General features: G+C 37.9%; 1 long non-coding RNA gene across 3 annotated transcripts; it reads left to right on the plus strand.

The window, feature by feature from the left end:
* Nucleotides 1–12,159: 12,159 nt before the first annotated feature.
* LOC145599425 (uncharacterized) lies at nt 12,160–15,876 on the plus strand. Of its 3 annotated transcripts, none has more exons than XR_014103799.1 (3): nt 12,160–12,475; nt 12,896–13,703; nt 15,623–15,876. It is a non-coding gene; the product is annotated as an uncharacterized LOC145599425 (long non-coding RNA). The 3 variants fall into 3 exon arrangements; XR_014103777.1 differs by having other exon boundaries at nt 12,917–13,703; XR_014103758.1 differs by having other exon boundaries at nt 13,539–13,703.
* The last annotated feature ends 6,158 nt before the right edge of the window (nt 15,877–22,034 follow it).

Raw genomic sequence — 22,034 nt, forward strand, 5'->3', positions numbered from 1 at the left:
GTGTGTATTTTGTTATTAGAAAGAGGTACGAGGCATCAAAGTAAGTACTTTAATTGTTTTAATTGATGTTATGATGTAGAAATCATGTTTATATTGTTATTATGATATTCCTAGTATCATGTCTAGGGTAATTTTAATATTAAATATGATTCCTGCGATGCTTCCTATGTTCTTCCTAATATTTATGATTGTTAGTATCATGTTAGGGTTTAAGATTTGATTTTATTGCTTAGTGACATGCTAGGGTTTGTTATTAATCTTGTTAGTATCATGCCTAGGATCTTGCTATTATTATGCTTTAATATTAACATGAATATGATTATAATTGTTATAATTTATGATTATGAATATTATTATTATTATTTTGATGATGATTATTTTATTTATGATTATTATTATTGATTTATTATTATGTTGCTTGATATATTTATATTTTTATTGTTATTGCTTGATCACGTCTTTTATGCATGTTTAAAGGGAATTTGTACTTGTAATCATGCTTAATAAGATATTAATAATCTTGTTTAGGGTTAATTGTGATTATGATTTCAAGTGATCGCCAATAATAGATTTATTTGTGCATTAATATTCAACCAACATAGATAAATAGGTTTAGGGTTAATCCTATTGATAGTATGTTAGTCAGAAAGCGCACATGAATGCGATCAGAATAAAGTAGAGGCCTATTATTAGGGCAGGCTCAATCTCTTTTAGGTTGGATTTGTACCTTCATCCCCAAACCCTTATTTGGTTCTAGACCTTATGGAGTTGACGATCTCTTGGATCGTTAAGGGGTGTAACCTTCACCTCGTGAACGGTTTACAAGTTCCGAAAAAACTTGTTGGCGACTCTTTTGCTCTATATTCTTCCCTTTTGGACGCCACCGTACTTTAGTGTATGATCACAGTGGGGTTCAAGCTAGTGGGATTTTAAAAGCTTGAAAATATTCCCTACACATACATAAAAGGTGTGATCAAGCAATAACAATAAATATCAAGCAACAAAAAAAAAAACAAAAAAAAAATAATAATAATAATAATAATAATAATAATAATAATAATAATTATTATTATTATAATAATAATAATCATAAAATCATAATATTCATGTTAAAGCATAATAAAAATAGCAAGATCCTAGGCATGATACTAACAAGATTAATAACAAACCCTAGCATGTCACTAAACATTAAAAATCAAAGCTTTAACCCTAACATGATACTAATAATCATAAATATTATTAAAGTTACTGTAGACACCTAAAAATGTCTCCCCAAAACCAAACCCGATGATGAACAACCTTTCACCGCCATTATTGGTCGGGTTGAGTATTTAATTCTTGGAGTGCTTAAATCCATATTCAAATCCATATTTTCATAAACCAACCCAATTCCTAGCCCATTTCCCCAAACCTTCATTTATTTTCCTCTTTTCGTGCCTTTAAACCCAAAATAATTCATTTCGTATCCTTTAAAACCATTCATTTCATGTCCTTTTTAATAAAACGTTTAATCCATTTTATTTTGGTCCATAATCTGGGTCCAATGATTGAATAGTCGGGTGGGGCTTTAAAAGATCTTTCCAAAGATATATTATAAGCCCAAATCCGAGTTATAACGAATAAGTTATGGCCAAAATATTAAACCGAGCTCAAACCGAACCTAAGCCCACCTTACCTACGACCCAATGATCATATGGAGGGTCCAAATTATTTAATCCCATTCCTAAGCCAATTAGGATTAATTAGAAGCTTCTATAAGTTTCTAAAAGATCTTAATTATCCTTTTTGAAAAGATAAGATTAAATAGTTTGAAATTGAATAAAACTCCTTTTTTTTTTAAAGTCCTAATTCTATTCGAATTGAAAGACGTTCAAAGATAGACAGATATTATTTTCGTGCCTCATATTTTTTATCTAAATTTTATATGGTTGGATATCCCTTGAAATTATATTTCCAATTATATATTATAATATCAATTCCGAGCTTTAACGAAAAAGATATGAATAAAATGTCAAACTCTATCCAAAACTGACACCGTCCCACTATTTCGGCCATATCTTTTATTCTAAATAATATTTTAATCTGATTTTAATTGGGTTAGAAAGTAGACTTCAATATCTTTCCAACCATATCTTATTCATATTATTCCGATTTTTGGATCAAAAGATATGATAAAAACAAAAACCGCAAAAACTGTTGTCTATCGAGTTTTATTCCGATTTAATTCGGATCTTATCTTAATTGTTCGACCCCTCTTTTTTCTCTATAAATAGAGGTTATATCTACCCTTTTTCAATCATAAACAAGATTTATCATAAAATAATTCTCTTCTCCCTCTTTAGCCTAAGCACCAACCTCCCCATTCTTTCACTATTTCTTCCTTTAAGCACTCCAAGGAGTCCATACAATACCTGAAGTTTTATACTTTAACCAAGGCGTGATAGGTAGAATTAACTGAGGGTTTGGACCAAATCGACTCTACTTTTAATTTAATTTAATTTCCATTTACTCTATATTTTTATTAAAGTTACTAACAGTTTATTCATGATGTAGCAATTTAAAGGAACGCGCGGAATGTGAGTAATTATTAATTAATTTAATTACTCTTATTTTATTTTCTTATTGCTAGTATCATGATTAGGTTATTTTATATTTGATTTGACTAACGCTATTATGGTTAAATTGCTTCCAATGTTAATGTTTATTTTATTATATTTATTGATCACCACATTGCATGTTAAAGGGAATATGTAATTGAAAATCATGACTAATAAGATAATTTGGACAACCGGTTTAGGTTCCTTTTTAATCTTGTTATTAATTCAAGTGATCACGATATTTTAGAATAATGTGTTGCATTAATATTCAACCAATTTAGCCTAATAATAGTTTGGAGCAAATTGAATATTTTGTTTATATGCCTTTGAGATCGCATGAATCATTTTTCACTATAAGAATCGAGTAGAGGCCAATACGGGCGAATGTGACTCCATGACTCACTTCGTACCATCATCCCCGATCCTCCTTTCATGGTTCCGAACCATAAGGAGTTAGTAATCTCATGGATTATGAATGGGGTGTAACCTTCACGGGTCAATCGTTGTTGCCTATCGTTGTCCCTTTATCGTGGTTGCCTTAAATGATCCGTGAACGGTTTACAAGTTCCTTAAAAACTTGTTGGCGGCTCCCTACTTTATTTGTCCCTAATCGTATTATGTCAATTCCCACTTCCTATGAGTGCCAAGCATATTCACCACATGCTTTTACGTAGGCGCACTTCGAGCGACGCCTACAGTTACCCTAAACATGATACTAGGAATCAAAATAACAATCTAAGCATGATTTCTACATAATAACATCAATAAAAACCATTAAAGTACTTACTTGGATGCCTCGTATCTCTTTCTAATAACAAAATACACACGTTAGTAACTTCAAGGAAAATAATAAAATCAAAGAATTAAATTAAATAGTTAAAAGAGAGATTTGGGACCAAACCCTCAGAAATTAAAATCTTTCACGTCTAGGGCGAAGGCAACTTCGAATTTGGCTAGGTGTCTCTAGGTCTTGTGAATGCGGAATTTTGTATGAAAAAGAGTAGGTTTAGAAGAGAGAGAGAGAGAGAGAGAGAGTAATTAAGAGATTCTTGATGAGAATTGGTGAAAACTGATGATTCCAAACGGAGTTTTTAGAAGGCTATTTATAGAGAAAATCAGCCAAAAAGATAGAAAATCGAAACAGAGTTCTAACGTGCAAAAACAAGGTTAGCGCCAGACGCTGACATTAGCGCCAGACGCTAACGCTAGCGCCTCAGCGCCAGGCGCTAATGACTGGCGTTTGGCGCTGATTAACTTTCTAACGCGTTTTCTAAAATCAGATAAAAATTAACCGCACAGGAGGATAAAATTGTATTTTCCTCAAAAACATTCTTTTATTATGATTAAAACTCTAAAAGTCAACAAAAGTCAATTTATCAATGCTAATTGAATTAGGAATGAAAAGAACCTTCTAGAAGAATCTAGAAGACTAAAACCATCCCTAATTGCATTAGGAATGGTTAATCTATATTAGGCCCTCCCCTAGATCATTGGGCCGCATATAAGGCTCAAACCGGGCCCAGTTTAGTAATTTGGCCATAACTTCCTCAATATTCATCGGAATTGGGCTTATAATATATCGTCGCAAAGCTCTTTTCAAGCCATATCCAGCTACACTACTATTGGACCCATATCATGGACCAACCAAATTGGATTGGCTGTTTTCTTAAAATAGATTTTCAAAAACAGAGAGAAGAGAAAAGAAATTAAAACTATTCGCAACACTAGACTTTCCACACTTTCACTTCATTCGAATATGATTTGATGTGAAAGGTACTCATCACCGGGTTTGGTTTTGGGGAGACACAAATGGGTGTCTACAGAAGCCCCCACTTGACTGAGTTTGGAGAAACGCAGGTTTCAAAAACAAAAGTCAAAGTATCGATAGGGACGGAGAACGATTCAGAACGTTTTGCGATCCTAAATCACTCTTGTAACGCCGATACCTGCAAACTAGCATTAGTTAAACAGATAAAAGAGTTAAGAAACGCGTATCTTGCACCGTCGAGCACACATCTCTGAAGATAACCGATTTGCTACTGTATCCTTGTATTTCTGTACTGTTGACGACCTCCTACAAGCTAGAGAATGTCGCCTGAAGACTGCTACGCTTGTAACTACCTCCAATTCCGCCATGATAGACTTCTGCAAGCTAGAGAACCCCATCGAAGATTGCTTTGCTTGAAACGACCTCCAGTTGTTTGTGACAACTCTCCGCAAGCTAGGGAACTCTGCCGAAGATATCCTTGCTTGAAGCTATCCTCATTTGTTGCGATAATATTTCAAAGAAAATTACCGAAGACCTACGCTTGTCGATCTCTAAAAGCTCGCTTGAACTTTGTTTCCGCTATGCCTGTACGTCGGCGCTTCTGCTGCTTGTGAACCTGTATGTTGGTGCCTTCTGCTGAATTATGAACCAGTATGTTGGTGCCTTTCTGAATGAACCAGTATGTCGGTGCCTTTTGCGGTGAGCCAATGCTTAGGCTCTTTAAGCTAAGTGAGATGATCTTTCATCAGGTCGATCACTTTATGTAATTGTAATCAAGCCGATTGCTAAAAATCGTGTCAAATTTCTTAGAGGGGCTAACTGGTATACCAAGGAACCCAAAACATATTTCTCAAGGTTGGAACAACCGTCCTGAGTGGATGAGAAATCTGACGCCGTTGAAATAATGCTAGCGCCGCTATTTTGGATGTAGCGCCAGACGTTGGTACTAGCGCTAGGCGCTAAGCCTTATCGACTGACGCCAAGGTCTGACGCTTGGCGCTAGAGTCGGGTTTTCCTTAAATACCCTTCTCTTCTTCATTTCCGCTGTTGTTGCTCGTTTCTTGCTCGAGAATTCGCTCAGAACTTCAATTCACTCGTTCTTGCTCATTTCTTAACCAAATTCACTCAAATTTGTTGCAAATCAAAGCTTATTCCATCCATTTTCCCGATCTATGTAAGTTTCCTTCAAACTCACTCCGGTTTTAACGAATTTTGCATGCATTTGTTCACGAATTTCTTGAAAATTCAAAATTAGAATTGCTTAATTCTCTTTGTTTATCAAATTTTATGCCATGAAATTGCTTGATTATGTTTATATATTGCTTTGGGAGTAATTTGAGATTTGTTTGACTCAATTTGGTGAAGAAACGAACAAATCACCATTGTTGAACCTCTTAAGGCCGGGAAGACAATGTGGCTTGTTCTTGATGTTTTTGCTAGCAATTCTTGTCCAATTTGTCACAATAACTACTATAGTATTGCAAGAAATTGTTTGATTGCTTGAAAAATGCCGTGTATGCTCAATTTGAATTTGTGCTCTGTTTTAGTACTACGTACTCTGTTTTTTTTGCGAACATAGTATCATGCGGCTAGGCGAACCTTAGATACCATAGAACCTTAATTTATAATGATTCTACACAATGTATCATGGCTAGATAGTGAGGCTCTGGTTCACGGTCCCGAGACGTTCGACGGGAGCATGAGCCTGTTGAGGACGACGCTAATCCGTCCACTTCGCTCGGCTGACTCCCTGAGTGGGATGAGCGGACCTTGTACTTCTCTCCCGTCCATCATATCTCTGAGAGGGTGAGATGGGGCGTCACAGTTGGGAGGACACGTTGTCACGGTTCCGGTTGTGACGGTTTGGGCGACCTGTACAAGATGTACATCGCAAAAGACGACGAGACGAGACTTCTATGGGAGTCTTGCGGACTGACTGCACTGTTGAGACCTCAGAGGCCATGATTGCCTCCAGCAGGGGTCACCATGTAGTCTGTTCTCTGATGGAGTTCTTTTAGGATACCACCAACATTTTCCACTTCCCTTAGGATGAGATGATGGTCACTCCGACCGACTTCAGTCTCATTACGGGACTAGAGTTTAGCTCTGTGGAGCTGCCGTTCGATAGCGAGATCAGTGTCTTTTCTCTTGAGGTCGATGAGCTGTTGGGTTCGATTTCTGTTCGGGCTCGAGCTGAGGTAGAGTCGACTCAGTTCAGTGCTAGGGGGATTCGCCGCTCGACTCTAGCAGCGGCTTTTGATGATGGTGCGACTACCCGAGAGCAGCGGGTGCGCATTTTTGCACTTATCTTGCTGTCAGGGACGTTCTCCCCTGACAAGGGTAGTAGGGCGCAGCTTTACTACCTTCCTGCTGTCCGTGATCTACACCGGATCGGGACTTACGACTGGGCCAGCTTGGCCTATGCTGACTTCATCCGAGCGTTGCGGGACTCGTGTCGACATCGATCCTTCACGGGGAATGTTGCTCTTTCTGGTTTTTGGAGGGTCGTGGAGGTATACTTTATTTCCTATAAAGTTTAGCTCTAAATTTTAGTTAGCACTCACTGATAAATTTTGCTTCTTGTAGATCTGGTTCTACGAGTACTTTCCCTTAGCTGCGCCGGCGAGACCGTCGCTGCGCAGGTTTCCAGTAAGTGCTTCCTGGGGAAGCCGCCGTGTGGGGATGTCCACTGCTTACGTACAAGATTGGATCATCTCGGTATGGTTCTTTGCACATTTGAACATTTTGTGATACCTTCGATAGATTCTTGTCTGATAGGCGTTCTTTGCAGGAGTCTCATGTGTTGTACCGACCGTGGGTCGACTTGGCAGTCCTTGGGCTAGCCGCGCTATTTCTTGGGGACTTATGGAGCGGTTGCGTATCTTGGAGAGAGGGTTGCTATTCAGCATTCCACAGATACTTTTGTCGTTCCTGCTCCTTCACCGCGTCATATGTTTAATGCCGCGAGGTTGGTGAGCATGTCAGAGGGAGCTGGTACCCCTTGGTGATCTTACACGATCCCTGGGCGGTGCTATGAGGAGGAGCTACTGCCGTTGTTAGCTCCAGTTCCTATACCTGCTGAGGATGTGGCGGTATGATTTTTAGCTTTTACCTTTCGTTAAGTAGCCCCCAAGTAATGCTTTACTGATTTTTGATTTGCTTTGTCATGGTGATCCTGGTGAGTTCGTGCCACCCCGTATGTCCATCAACTATCAGGGGACATATGGGCCGATTGAGGAGATGATTCCTCCTACTCCTGAGGGCGAGCGCTTTGTGGAGCGGTCGATTCCTCGTCACCAGACTCGGGTATGCTTATTCATTTGCAACTTTTGTCCATATATGTTATGCATGTTTACTAACTTATTTCTTTGACAATTCTCACGCGAGGTGGTTTCGGCGATGGCACGATGCATAGATGCCTTCCGTAGCCAGCTCGTCCGGATGTGGAACGTGGCTACATGTCGCCGAGACGACGCCGTTCAGGAGGTAGCTTCCCTTCTGATGTTTTTGCATTACCGAAACTACTTTGCATGTTTCTGATCTTAGTTTCTTTTGCAGGGTCAGCCCATTCCTTCTCGTACCCGCACGAGACCTGAGGTGCAGAGGGATCCGGCGAGGTCTAGCTCGAGACGTCGCCGTACTGGTTCGGGTGGTCGGGGTGGTCGTTCTGAGGCTGCCCGTACCGAGGCAGTAGAGGGCTCAGGCTCTTCATCTGAGGGTGCACATGCTGCGCCGGTAGGCCAGGGAGAGGGTACCTCGGCTCTTAGAGGTGGTGGGATGTACGAGGTTGGCTCGTCATCGCAGCAGCCTCCGCAGCCTCAGCCCCAGGTTGATCTTGGGTGGACGGGTCCTCTTATGAGTTTTCCTCCTCCCGAGGAGACTGGAGCTGGCGGTGGAGCTGGTGGAGAGGTTACTCCTCGTACGGCGCAGTTTTATGAGATGATGGGTGTACGTCCCCCGGCGCCGTAGTTTGTTCCTGTGCTTTTTATTATTTCATTTTGACTTTGTATAGAACTTTGCCTTTAATTAGACTCATTATTTAGACATGTTTGTATATACATACTATTATGAGTTTATTCATCATTTATCGTGGTTTTTTTTTTATTATTTTTTTTATTGTTATGTTCATGTTTGTGTGTGCAAAGGATTGTGAAAAATAATTTTGCGCAAAAATTCCGTCATTTTTATTATTGATGGAGGGTATCTGACTTTCTCCCCCGAAAAAGAAAAAAATGAAAAATAAAAGTCAAAAAACATTGGATTTATAAAGACTTGGAAGTTAGTCTAAATAAAAATCCGAAAATTAATATAATAGTTATATTAATTAAGAGGAAGGAATAAATGAATTTTTAGAAAAAGATATAAAAGAAGAATAAGAAAACCGTAAAATCATTGGCAGACTCGAATTAGGTCAAAAACGTGTTTTTTGGAAAACTCGTACGATAAGATACATTAGCGCCTCCTGGCGCCACGCGTTTTGGTGTAGCGCCAGGCGCTACACTTAGCGTTTGGCGCCAGGTTCTGGCGTCAGGCGCAAATATTTGGCGTCTGGCGCTAATGAGCGTTGACTCCGAATCCTTCCTGGATTAAAACTGTGCCGATTTTGTGTATAAATAGCCCCCTGCCCAGCCGATTTACTTCATAATTTCAGCAAATAAATTTTTTTCCTTAGCATTAAAAAATATCAACATGTCTCTAGTTTCCAAAAGTTTTACCAACTACACTCATGAATGGTGTCGGTCTCTTAATGCCAAGGAGAGAAAAGAGTTAGATGTGTTTCACTTGGGGGGTATTTATGGTGTCAAAGGGGTAGATCTTGATTTAGATTTTATTCATACCGCTCTAGAATATTGGGATGTAGATACTCATTGCTTTAGAATAGGGTATGATGAAATTAGCCCTTTGTCGGAAGAATTCGGTGCTATTTTAGGCTTCCCTGCACTAGATCTTGTAGTAATCCCTAGAATAAACGAATATTATTATAAGGATTTTGAAGGCTTCTTCAATTTAAAAGACAAAGATCTGTCAAAAATAGTAGATGGTAGCATATTTAATTTGAAAGAATTTGCTCGCCATTATTTTGATAGACCTTATTCTGAATCTTTCCATGTTTATAGAAGAAAGGCTTTTCTCTTTTGCATGCTTAATCAATTATTTCTCACTAGTGGTAAAAATAATGAGGGCTAGTCAATTATATCCACTGTTTTAGAGCAGATTGAATCTGGGAGAAATCCAATGCCCTTAATAGTTGGAGAGACTATGCTTAGCCTTGATGAATTAAAAAAGAATCCAAAAGCACCTTTTCGAGGCTCTCCAATTTTATTACAGGTAGAAAAATAATATTTTTAATTACAGAAATCAAAAATATATTTTTGAATAGTAATAATAATTTATTTGCATTACAATTTTTACAGATGTGGCTAATGGAAAGACTGGAATTAATTAACCCTCCGGACAACATTGAGAAGTATACTCCAAATTGCTTCGTGAGAAGAAAGAAACGCTTCTCTAAGATGGGGCGCCACGAATGGAAGAAGGTCTTCGAGTCTTGTAATTTTTCCATCAAGTGGGTCATCTCTTGGTGGAAAATATAAAAAGATGGTTGGTGTCAACAAGCAGCCTTTCTGCTGTCTTTCAAGCTTGGCCCAAATGACTTTTTATTATCTCTGCAGGGTAAAGAGACAATACGACCTACTTCAGACTATTCCTTTCGGTGATCTTCGTCATCCCTACGAGTTCCCTGTCTCTCAGTAAGTAGACAAATTTGATGCTTATTGGAGCGCTAGACCTTTATGGGAAGTAATTACCCAAAAGGTTCCTCCTTCTTTGCCCAATGATGTGAAAAAGTGGCTTCTGAAGAAACCCTCAAAGGATGTGAAGAAAAATCAGAGTAAAACTGATGTGAAGAGTCGTCTAGGTGACAAAGTGATTCCTGTTAAGGAACACTTGGGTGAAAGAATTGAGTTCAAAACACCTATAATGCCTAAGAAGAAGAGTACTGCGAAAGATAAAGGAAAAAGGAAAGCTGACACCACAGAAAAGAAAGCTTGGGTAGAAAAGAAGCATGGGGTCCTAGCTAAGGAAGAGACTATTTATTCAAAGATTGAATGTAGGTCCTCTAAAGGATGCCTACTAGCTAAGGTTATGGATGAGGAAGAAGACGCAGACAAGAATTGGAAAAGGGCTAAGAAGGAGAAAAACGATTAAGAGCATTGCTTAATTTTCAATTATTAAACTTCTTTTTTTTTTTTTTTTTTAATTCAAAGTTAATTTATTTAAGCTTTATTTAAATTCCATAAATAATGTAATTTATTTTATTAATGAAATTGCAGCTTTTAAATTAAATTGTTTACTTTAAATTTAATTTATTAAAGCAATGAAAACCGAACAATTAATTTTCCGGAAATTTTCGAGTACGGAAGTCGAAAATTTTCCGAAAAACACCGAAATATTCCCAGACATTTTACATTAAATTGGCGCCACTATTCTTTGACTGGTGCCAGCTACGGCAGTCTGGCGTCAGGCGACGGAGGCTGTCGTCTGGCGCTAATGTTCATCGATTGGCGTTAAAATCTTTTTCGTGACGCCGATATTTCGTCGATCTTCTGTTGAATTTTTAGGTCTGGGATGCGAGATTTGAAAAAAATAAAGTGGCTGCACCCGTAAAGGGTTGCCTACGTATCCTTTCTTAAGGAATCAGGCCAAACGTAGCTCTCTTGAATATTCTACTCAAGTAATTATGGGTAGTATTTCTTAAGTTGGTCAAGATTTGTCATGTTCGAGAACTCATTGCCATCCATGTCAGTTAATTTTGCTGCACATCCTGACAGGATTGGAAAAACTTTTGTTTAACATTTCCGAGTCCGGTAACCGAGAGCGAATTTTTCAATTCCTCTGGTTACAGCGAGTTGGACTTGACAATGTAGGGTCCAGACCAATTAGGTCTGAATTTTCCCCTTGGATCTAAAACATTTTTCCTTAATGCTTTTAACACCAAGTCTCCTACTTTGATGTTTCGTGTCTTGACCTTCTTATTAAATGCCTAGCCATACGAGTTTGGTAACATTGAGTATGATGTAGAGCTTCTAGTCGTTTTTCATCAAGTAGAATTAGCTCTTCATATCTTGTCCTAGTCCATTCAACATCATCGAGTTTGCTTTCTAACGCGATGCGTAGAGATGGAACCTCTAGTTCGACAGGTTGTACGACATCCATTCCATAAACCAAGGAAAATGGCGTATTTCCTGTTGATGTGCGATAACCCCACAATGCGAAGTGAAGTTTGTCAGGCCAATCCTTGTAATTTTCCGTCATTTTCTCGATGATAGTCTTTAAATTTTTATTAGCTGCTTCGACTGCTCCATTTGCCTGAGGTCTATAGAGGGAAGAATGATGATGTTGGATGCCATATTTTTGTATCAATTCTTCACATTCGGCTTGAAAGTGAGTTCCATTGTCACTTATCACTTCATGTGGGACTCCGTACCGACAAATAATATTTCTTTCGATAAAGAGTCACTAGTGGAAAAAATCTTATTTGTAACAAGCTATTCGTAACGGGCATATGATTTCCCGTTACAATTACATCATTTGTAACGGGCAAATTCAATGTCCATTACGAATAACCAACTAGTCGTAACCAACAAGTCTTGCCCGTTACGAATAACCAACTAGTCGTAACCAACAAATCTTTCCCGTTACGAATAACCAACTAATCGTAACCAACAAGTCTTGCCCGTTACGAATAGGTTTCAAAGTAAACCCTATCTTTTAATTTCCCCTTTCTCACTCTCTCTCTCAAAATATTATTTCCCCTTTCTCACTCCAATGTTGAAGCAGCTCGGCCGTCGTCCTCTGTCCTCACTCCCGCAACTCCATTGAAGCAGCTCGGTTATCAGCTCAAGCTTCGTTTTCTCTCTCTCTATTTATTTATAAACTCGCTTTACTTCTTCTTGTTCCCCTTCTTAGGGTTGTCGATGCGTTACCAAATCAAGTGAATGGAACTTGGATATGAATACATACAAATACATACTTGTTTTTCTCTGAAACCCTACATCAGCAAAAACAATTTTCCAGTTGAAGCATACGTAACTTAAAGTTGTGAACCCAGGTATTCTCTCTCCTCACCTTCTTAATTTAAATTTTCAATCCAATTTGTTTCAGTTCAATGCAATTTATCTTCTTTAATTGCAGTTAAGAAATTGAATTCAGTATTTGAATTCGTTTAATTTGTGTTATACTCTTCCTTTGCCTGTATAAATTCAACATGTAAGCCTAAAATTCATCGAATCCTTGCTTTTTAAATTCGTAATTTGATGTTCATTTGATTTGTTCGTTGTTTAATTGATTGTTTCAATGTTGAATTGATTAATTTGGTGTTCAATTGGTTGATTTGATTAAACAAGAAGCAGTGTGACGGATACAGGGCGTTATAGCTAATATCATATATTCTTTGTTTTTGGTTGTATATGACATATTAAAATGTCAAAAGTGTTATGTTGGATTTTGTGGAAAAATTAAAATTGAGTAGATTTGAGTTGTTGTTTTGCAGCTTGTGAAGAGCTGACCCATCAAGAGAGAGTGCCGCGTTTCAAGAGCGGAGTAAGAATTATCGTTTGGACGACCGTTTATGAGAAGTTCATCTGTAAAGAACATTTTGAGTAGTGGAATGGGTTATTGCTTAAAAATCGTGTTGGGTTCCGGGTGACTCATATAATCCCCAAAAACCACAATATTACAATGGCTTCGATGTAAACTTTAACATGATTAAGGCATTATTATTACATGTGCATTCTGGTTTCAAGATTTTGTTTGTGACTTTTTGACATTGCGTTCTAATTGTCAATTAAAATATCTTGTTTCGAGCACTCATAAGTGATTCATATACCTTACAACATTATTTGGTTAACATGTATGGTGTTGCTTTTAGCATAATTATATGCTTCAACTTTTTTTTTAAGTATATTTGGCTGTTTTATTATAATCAACTCTTCATTGTCCCATAGATGATTTGATAATAGTGGATTTGTAATATGTATAACTTTAATGTCATTACAGTTGAATAAGTTAATGATTTTGCTTTGTTTGCATTTAGCTCCTCTGAAGTCTGAAATGTAGAGTTGTTGATCCTGGTTTGCTATCTTGATATTTCATGAAAATAAGTTCTTTGATAGATTTATTAAGGAGCAAAAAGAAAAAGATCCAAAGATGGATGTAGCAGTTGCAACTAAGTTTGCTGCATTACCATGAAGATTAGGACGCGAAAGTGTTGTCAAAGCCTTAAAGGATCCTCTCAGTCGCCTAGAACTCTCGTCCGTGGAGCTGTATCAACTACACTGGTGAGCATGATCTTACAGAAAATGGCCAATAACTATGTTAACATTCCGTTTTCCTTTTTTTGACATGGTTCGCAGAATTTTTGATGATCGGCTTTCCATATGTTGTAGTCTATTTAGGTGAGTTATTATATTAGTGTGTTATCATTGACTACTTCATTCTAGATTATTGGATGAAGTTGTGAAAATTGGCAGAGCATGTTAATAAGATAAGAAAACTTATAGAAAATTTGTGCAAGTGGGTATGATAAAGAAGAAAAGGCAGCTAGGTCATTTTTGATCTGTTCTGATCAGTTCCGATCAGTTCTGAAATTTTAGTTCCGGTCAGTTCTGATCTATTCTGAAATTTTAGTTCTGATCAGTTCCGATCAGTTCTGATCAGTTCTGAAATTTCAGTTTTAATCAGTTCCGATCAGTTCTGATCAGTTCTGAAATTTCAGTTTTGATCAGTTTTGAAATTTCAGTTTCGATCAGTTCTGATCAGTTCCGACCAGTTCTGAAATTTCAGTTCTGATCAGTTCATTTCAGGCCTTTTCTATTTATTGCTAATTTCATGAGTTGTTTAATGGGCTTGGCTAAAATTGACCTACATAATGGTTTATATGCACCATCTACCTCTTGCTTCTACTTATCACATCAGTAGAAAGCTTAAGATAGGGAAAGTGTTACCAAAGTCAATTCCCTTGATGTTTTGCATGCGTGTTACCCTTTTTCTTGATGAAGAGGATTTTTGGTTGACTGAGTGGTTCAACTTCTTGTTCAGAAATGTATGTTAATTAAGGCTGTATTTAGGAGTTTTAGAATCACCTTTTTTTTTCCCCCTTTATATTTAATTTTCCCACTGCTGATTTGGTATGTATCTAGTGGGTAAAATGAATGAATGCTTGATCATTTGAGCACTATGTTGATATAAACTATACATTTACATATACTCATGTTATTCATCTTTGAAAGTGGTATTTGGACACATGGTAATTATATTTAAGCAATTAGATTACGTTAGTTATAATTTTAAAATTGTCAAAGATTGATAGACTCATCAATGTTAATATGAGATTGAAGTTGGTTATAATTTAGTCTTGCTTTTATGAAGTTCTGTTGATTGGGCAAGTAAGGTGTCCGTTACAAATAAATACTTATTTCGAAACTGGCACCTTTCTGTCCCTTAGGCAATTTTGAAGCCTTTTTGGCTCTATACGCTCTCAAAAGTGAGTAAATGGTCACTTTTCATTGATTTCAATTCATAGAAACCAAAATATAAGTTAATTAAGGATGTTATGTGTTTTATTGTGTTAATTTGGAACAATACATGATAGATGGGAAAGATAGAAGTCCCTTAGGCAATTATGAAGCATTTTTTGCTATATACGCTCCCAAAAGTGAGTAAATGGTCACTTTTCATTGATTTCAATTAATAAAAACCAAAATATAAGTTAATTAAGGATGTTATATGTTATATTGTGTTAATTTGAACCAATACATGAAAGATGGGAAAGATAGAAGTCTCTTAGGCAATTTTGAAGCCTTTTTGGCTCTATACGCTCCCAAAAGTGAATAAATGTTCACGATTCATTTATTTCAATTCATAGAAATCAATATAGTTAATTAAGGATGTTATGTGTTTTATTGTGTTAATTTGGACCAATACATGAAAGATGAGAAAGATAAAGTCCGTTAGGAAATTTTGAAGCCTTTTTGGCTCTATACATACGCTCCCAAAAGTAAGTAAATGTTCACTTTTCATTGATTTCAATTCATAGAAATCAAAATATAAGTTAATTAAGGTTGTTATGTGTTTTATTTCTATATTTTGAGTTTTATTTCTTTAATTTGGACCATCACATTTATTCTAATGATTGTTTTTATTATGGATTGTTTTTATTTTGTAACCTCATTCATATGTTTTTTTTTTTTTTCAATAGGATTTTTGTCAAAGGACAGCCCCGTATGATGTTGACGAGTTGAATGTGGTTCGAGAACAGTGGGCGCAATACTTTAGAAGTAAATATTTTTTGAATGCATAACTATTAGCTTAGGTAGAACAAAGTAATATTATTAGTGTTGTTGTATGTGTTAGATAAATTTATACAAGTTTTTATTTGAAATGTATTACTACTTCAATTTTTATATTACGTTGTATTAATTTTTATGAAAGATTGTTCGGTATAATTGTTTATTTATAGGAACAGGTTTATTATATCAGGTATTAATTAATATAAATTAATTATATATAAATACATGCTGCCAAAATTTAATAAAAAAAATTTAATTTAATGATTATTTGTAACGGGCAGGAGAGTTGTTAGTTACAAATAACCACTTATTCGTAAATAAGTATTTAATTATATACTATCAGACTTTATTCGTAACGAACATTTCAAATGTCAGTTACGAATAATCATTTATTCGTAACGGGCGTTTGAGGTGCCCGTTACGAATAAGGACTTATTTTAATACAATAAAGGCCTTATTCGTAACGGGCACCTGAAATGTCCGTTACGAATAACCCATTATTCGTAACGGATATTGCCCGTTACGAATAACAATGACCATCCGTAATGGCCGCATACGTAACGGACGCTGCCCGTTACGGACGGGCCCTTTTTGCCCGGTACGGATAACCTTTTTTCCACTAGTGAGTGCTACATGTTTTGCGGTGAGTTTAGCGTATGATTGTGCTTCGACCCACTTTGTGAAGTAATCGGTTGCCACTAGGATATATTTGTGACCTCCTGTTCCTGGGGGAGTGATTTTGCCGATGATGTCAATTCCCCATGTAGAGAACGGCCATGGCGACGTGTATGTGTAGAGTAAAGATGGAGGACCGTGTTGTAAATTAGCGTAGATTTGGCACTTAGGGCATCTTTTTACGTATTGATGGCAATCCCTATTCATTGTAGTCCAATAGTATCCTTCTCGCATTATCTTTTGGACTAACATTTTGCCATTTACGTGATTTCCACAAATTCCTTCGTGGACAATCCTCATTGCTCTTTGGGCATCCTTTTTTCCTACACATAAGAGAGCTCGACCCTTAGGTACCCTTTTATGCAGCTCGTTGTCTATGAGTACATATTGGGAAGCCAAGAGTCTTAATGCTCTTTTTGCTTTTTTGTCAGCACGGGGAGGGTATTCTCCTTTGGTGACATAATTGAGTATATCTGTATACCACGACTCATCTTCTTCTTCTTCTTCTTCTTCGTCCTGGATTACTTCATCATCTTCTATAGCTTGAATATATGCTGGTTTGTGCCTTTTTTCTATAGTTAGAGGCATTTGCTCGATTTCCGTAGGAATCCTAACCATTGAGGCTAGTCTGGCCAAGGCATCAGCAAATTGATTTTCTTCCCTGGGTAGATATGTGTATTCTACCTTCTCTAACTGATTAGTAAGGGTTTCCAGATAGGTTTGGTAAGGATCCAGACTTTCGCTCCTTACTTTCCACCTTTTGAAGATTTGTTTAATGATTAATGAAGAGTCTCCGAATGTCCGTAACTTTTTTACTCCCAATGCCAAAGCTGTTTCAAGGCCTACCACGCATGCTTCGTATTCAGCAGCGTTGTTGGTAACGTCGAAATCAAGCTTTATGGAGATTGGAACATGCTCTTCTTTAGGTGATACTAGTAATACTCCAACGCCACATCCCTTTTGGTTTGAGGCTCCGTCGAAGTACAAGGTCCAAGTATCATCTTCAGTAACCATGAAGTCTTCATCTGGAAATTCATTGTCGCGTATTGGCATCGAGTCTTCTATCGGAAAGTCTGCTAGAAAATTTGACACCACAGATCCTTTGATAGCTTTTTGTGGCATGAACTTTACATCAAACTGGGCTAAATTGACTATCCATCTCGATATGCGCCCATTGAGTGTAGATTTCTCGAATAGATACTTGAGTGGATCTAATCTGGAGACTACGAAGACTGTATGCACGAGCATGTAATGTCTTAACTTGGTTATGGCCCACACCAAGGCAAGGCACAATTTCTCAAGTGGAGTATAGTAGGGGTGAAACAAACTCGGTTTAAAACCAAACCAAACCGAAAACTTAACCGATTAAGAAATATGGTTCGGTTTTTTTTCTTAAGTGGTTAGGTTTCGGTTTGCAAAAACCAGAAACCGATATTATATGGTTCGGTTTTGGTTTCGAAAAATAAGAAACCAAAAAACCGAACCGAAATTTCGGCCCAACACCAACAAAACCCTAGCCCAATTTTACACAGTATGTAAAGAAAAAAAAAACCCCTAATCATTTCTCACTCTCTCAGCCCCTCTTTCTCTGCCTCTCACTTTCCCTCACTCTCAATTCCCAATCAGTCATACACTCATACTCCATTCCACTGGCGACCGTCCACCGATCACGGACCACCGACCATCGACCACCTATCACCTTCCACCGTCCAAAGGTCAATTGCAATTTCACCTATTTGCGAAGCTGAATTGTTCAATTGCTTCTTCTCCTTACTGCTGCAGTGCTGCTCCTTCTTCTCCTAACTCATGCTGATGTTGTGTTCATGAAAGCTGACTGCTGTTGGCCTACAGATCGACCATTCTCCTGCTGTTATTGTTTTTATTCTTTTATTTTTTTGGAAAAAATCTGCTGCTGTTATGTTAAAAATTGTTTAATTATGTTAAAACTTGTTTTGTATGGATTAGTTTGGTTTGGTTTTGATTTGTAACTTTGATGTTAATAAAACTTGTTTAATTATGTTTGTATGGTTTGGTTTTGTTTCGATTGGTTTTGATTGGTGTGGTTTGGTTCGGTTTTTTGCAATATTTGATGATTACGATGAAAATTCGGTGTGGTTCGGTTTTTTTAAGGAAAACCGAAATTTAAGTGGTTTGGTTTGGTTCGGTTTCTTTTCTTAAGTGGTGCGGTGTGGTTTGCAAAATCATGAAACCGAAATAGGGTGGTTCGGTTTCGGTTTGGCCTATAAACCAAACCGAAAATCGAACTTTCACCCCTAGCGTATAGCGTGCTTCATATTCGAGCATTTTCTTGCTTAGATAGTAGATCGCATTTTCTTTGCCTTCTACTTCTTGTGCTAGCAAAGCTCCCATTGTCTCTTTGGTAACTGTTAAGTACAGCCTGAGAGGTATTCCTGGAAGTGCTGGTGCTAATACGGGAGGATTTGCGAGATAGGCTTTGATCTTTTCAAAGGCTTTTTGACACTCGTCATCCCATATTACTGGTACATTCTTCTTAATCTTTTTAAAGATTGGTTCACATATTGTCATCAATTTTGATATGTACCTGCTTATGTATTGCAACTGGCCAATAAATCCTCGAATCTGCTTCTCGGTTTTGGGCGGTGGTATTGACATGATTGCCTTAATCTTGGTTTGGTCTATCTCTATTTCTCTAGAGCTTATGACATAACCCAAAAGTTTGCCTGAGGTGACTCCAAAAGCACACTTAGATGGGTTCAACCTCATATTGTATTTTCTTAGCCTTTTGAAAAATTTTCTTAAGGCTACTTGATGGCCTGAACGATCTTTTGACTTTATAATCATGTCGTCCACATATACTTCGACTTCTTTATGCATCATGTCATGGAGTAAGGCAGTCGCTGCACGTTGGTAAGTAGCACCCGCGTTTTTCAACCCGAATGGCATTACCGTGTAGCAGTAAGTACCCCATGGTGTTATGAAGGTTGTTTTCTCCATGTCTTCTTCTGCCATGAGAATCTGATTATAGCCTGCGTATCCATTCATGAACGAGAGAAGTGCGTGATTTCCTATGTTATCCACCAGAATATTGATGTGTGGTAAAGGGAAGTCGTCCTTTGGACTTTCCTTATTTAGATCTCGATGGTTGACACACATTCTTACCCTTCCATCCTTTTTTGGAACTGGGACGACGTTGGCGACCCATTCGGGGTATTTGGACACCTTGATGAAACCTGCAGTTATTTGTTTTTGAACTTCCTCTTTTATTTTAGGAGCTACGTCGGGTTTCAATCGACGTAACTTTTGTTTTACTGGTTTCATTCCCGGTATTAGTCGTATAGTGTGTTGAGCAATTTCTCTATTAATGCCTGGAATATCTTCGTATGACCAAGCAAATACATCGATGAATTCTTTAAGCAAGTTAATTAAATCGATTCTTTCTTGTTTATTAAGTGTTAGTTTTATTTTAACTTTTCTTTTATTGGTTGAATCATTTGAGATATCAACCGTCTCAGTTTCTTCAATTATCGATGTCTTCTTTTTAAGTGTTTCCATTGCTTTAATAAGTTCTTTGTCTTTTTCATTGTTAGTTAAGCAATGCTCGTCATCTTGGAATAAAGTAGAACACAAGGAGTAAGGAGAAGAAGTCATATTTTATACTCTGAGATCATTACATCAAAGAGTGATATGTCCTCAGGGACTTGATCACTAACTATTCTAGGGGAAGGGATAGAAGGAGGAGGTGCTACAACTAAAGACCTAGATAACTCTATAGGGAGAGACTCTGACTCTGACTTAGGCGACTCTTCGAACATCGGTCCTTGCCCTGTCGTGATGGAGATCTTCCTTCCACTTGGAGTAGTCACCTTGGCGGTCTTGCGCCACCCTTGTAGCGATCCTTCCACTAGAGTGATTAGCTTCGAGGGATTGAAGCTTTCGCTTTGTATGACTGTCTGAATGAGCGAGGAGTTATCCCCTTTGTATGTTGGCTCATCCTTTTCTCGCCCAAATAATAATCCCATGACATTAAAGTCAAAGCATGGGGGTGCCATTTACGACAAATGGTTCGGGAAATTCGTAGCATGGATAGTCCTCTCCTTCTTTTATGAATTGTCCATTAAGGGTAAGAGGGTACTGATCCGTTGGGATTGCTTTCTTTTGAATGCGAGCGTCCCTACGTGCCTTCGACTTTTCCTGGGCTCGCTTGAGATCTTTCCGAGTCGGTTCGAAACTAAGTCCGAAAGTGTCTAATTTAGGGAGGCCAGGTGATTCCAGCGGTTTTGCTATTCCTTTCTTCTTTCCTAGATTCATCCCAGGGAAATTTCCTTGCTTCTTCAGAATAGCATTCACAAACATGTTGGAATGGGGGTCGTGGCAGAGAGGGGTCCTTTCATCCTCCTGGATTAAGGAGACCTCTTCATTAAAGCCCCACAAATCTTCATTGTCTTCATCGTGCTCCACATTGATTATTGGATTCTCTATAGAGTTGATTCTCATAGGCGAAGCATCGACGGTAATAGGAATTCCTCCAACTATAGCTTTTACTTGTTGGTGGAGAGATGAGGGGACGACCTTTAGGTCATGAAGCCAAGGGCGTCCCAACAATAGATTGAATGAAGCTTTAATATCTACTACTTGGAAAGTAGTAGCGTGTTCTATCGCTCCCGCCGTTATATTCATGGTAATTTTACCGAGAGCTTGACGACGAGTGTTGTCATAGGCTCTTATTCCTTGCGTTGACGGGGTTAAGTCTTCATCCCTTATGCCTAACATCCTCACAGTTCTAAGTGGACAAACATTAATGGCTGACCCATTGTCTACAAGAGTCATAGGGACGTTCATTCTCTTGCAAACCACTGTGAGGTTTAATGCCTTATAGTGTTTGTCACCTTCTGGGGGCAAATCCTTGTCGGAGAAGGTGATCAAGTTGATGGGACTAGGGAGATCACTCGTGAGGAAATTAGCCAACCCTTCAAGAGTGGTGTCAGAATCTATCCATATTTTATCCAGGGAATTCATTACGACCAACCTATGTTCTCGAGACGTTGCCAGAAGCTTCCATACGTTCATTTCAACTTTGGTTTTCTTGAACTGTTTGACGATGTCATTATCTTCTATGATAGGTATGGAAACTTGTTGTGTGGTTGGCATGGGTTGTGTCAAAACAGGAGGTTGCATTCTCCCGGATCTTGTGAGGACGTCTATTGATGAATATTCTTCAACCCAAAAGTCATCCATGGCATATCACACCGAAGGTGGAGGTCCTACCATGTCTTTTAAATAGACGTCTTCTTTGTCACTGTCTTAAACTCCATTAATATTTGCATCCTCTTCTTGTGGAACTTGGACTAGCTTCTTATCATCAATCATTTTCTGAATTAAATCCTTGAATTTAAACCAGTTTTCGATAGTATGACCCCCTGATTGATGATATTGACAATAATATCTATCTGTCCTTTTTAATGATTCAAATGGTCTCGGTTCGAGAGGTTTGATCTCGCCACTCTTGGAGAGCATTTTGAACATTTGTGAGTATGGGATCCCAATTGGAGTGTAGAGTCTATTACTCTTCTTGGGTTTATCGGTGACTTGTAAAGGAAAGTGTTTCGCCTCATAAGTCGTTCCCATGGGCGTGAACTCTTTTCTGGATTTATTTTTCGAGGGTGA

The sequence above is a fragment of the Chenopodium album genome, chromosome 1 (assembly GCF_948465745.1).
Source record: "Chenopodium album chromosome 1, dcCheAlbu1.1, whole genome shotgun sequence".
Taxonomy (NCBI): Eukaryota; Viridiplantae; Streptophyta; class Magnoliopsida; order Caryophyllales; family Amaranthaceae; genus Chenopodium; species Chenopodium album.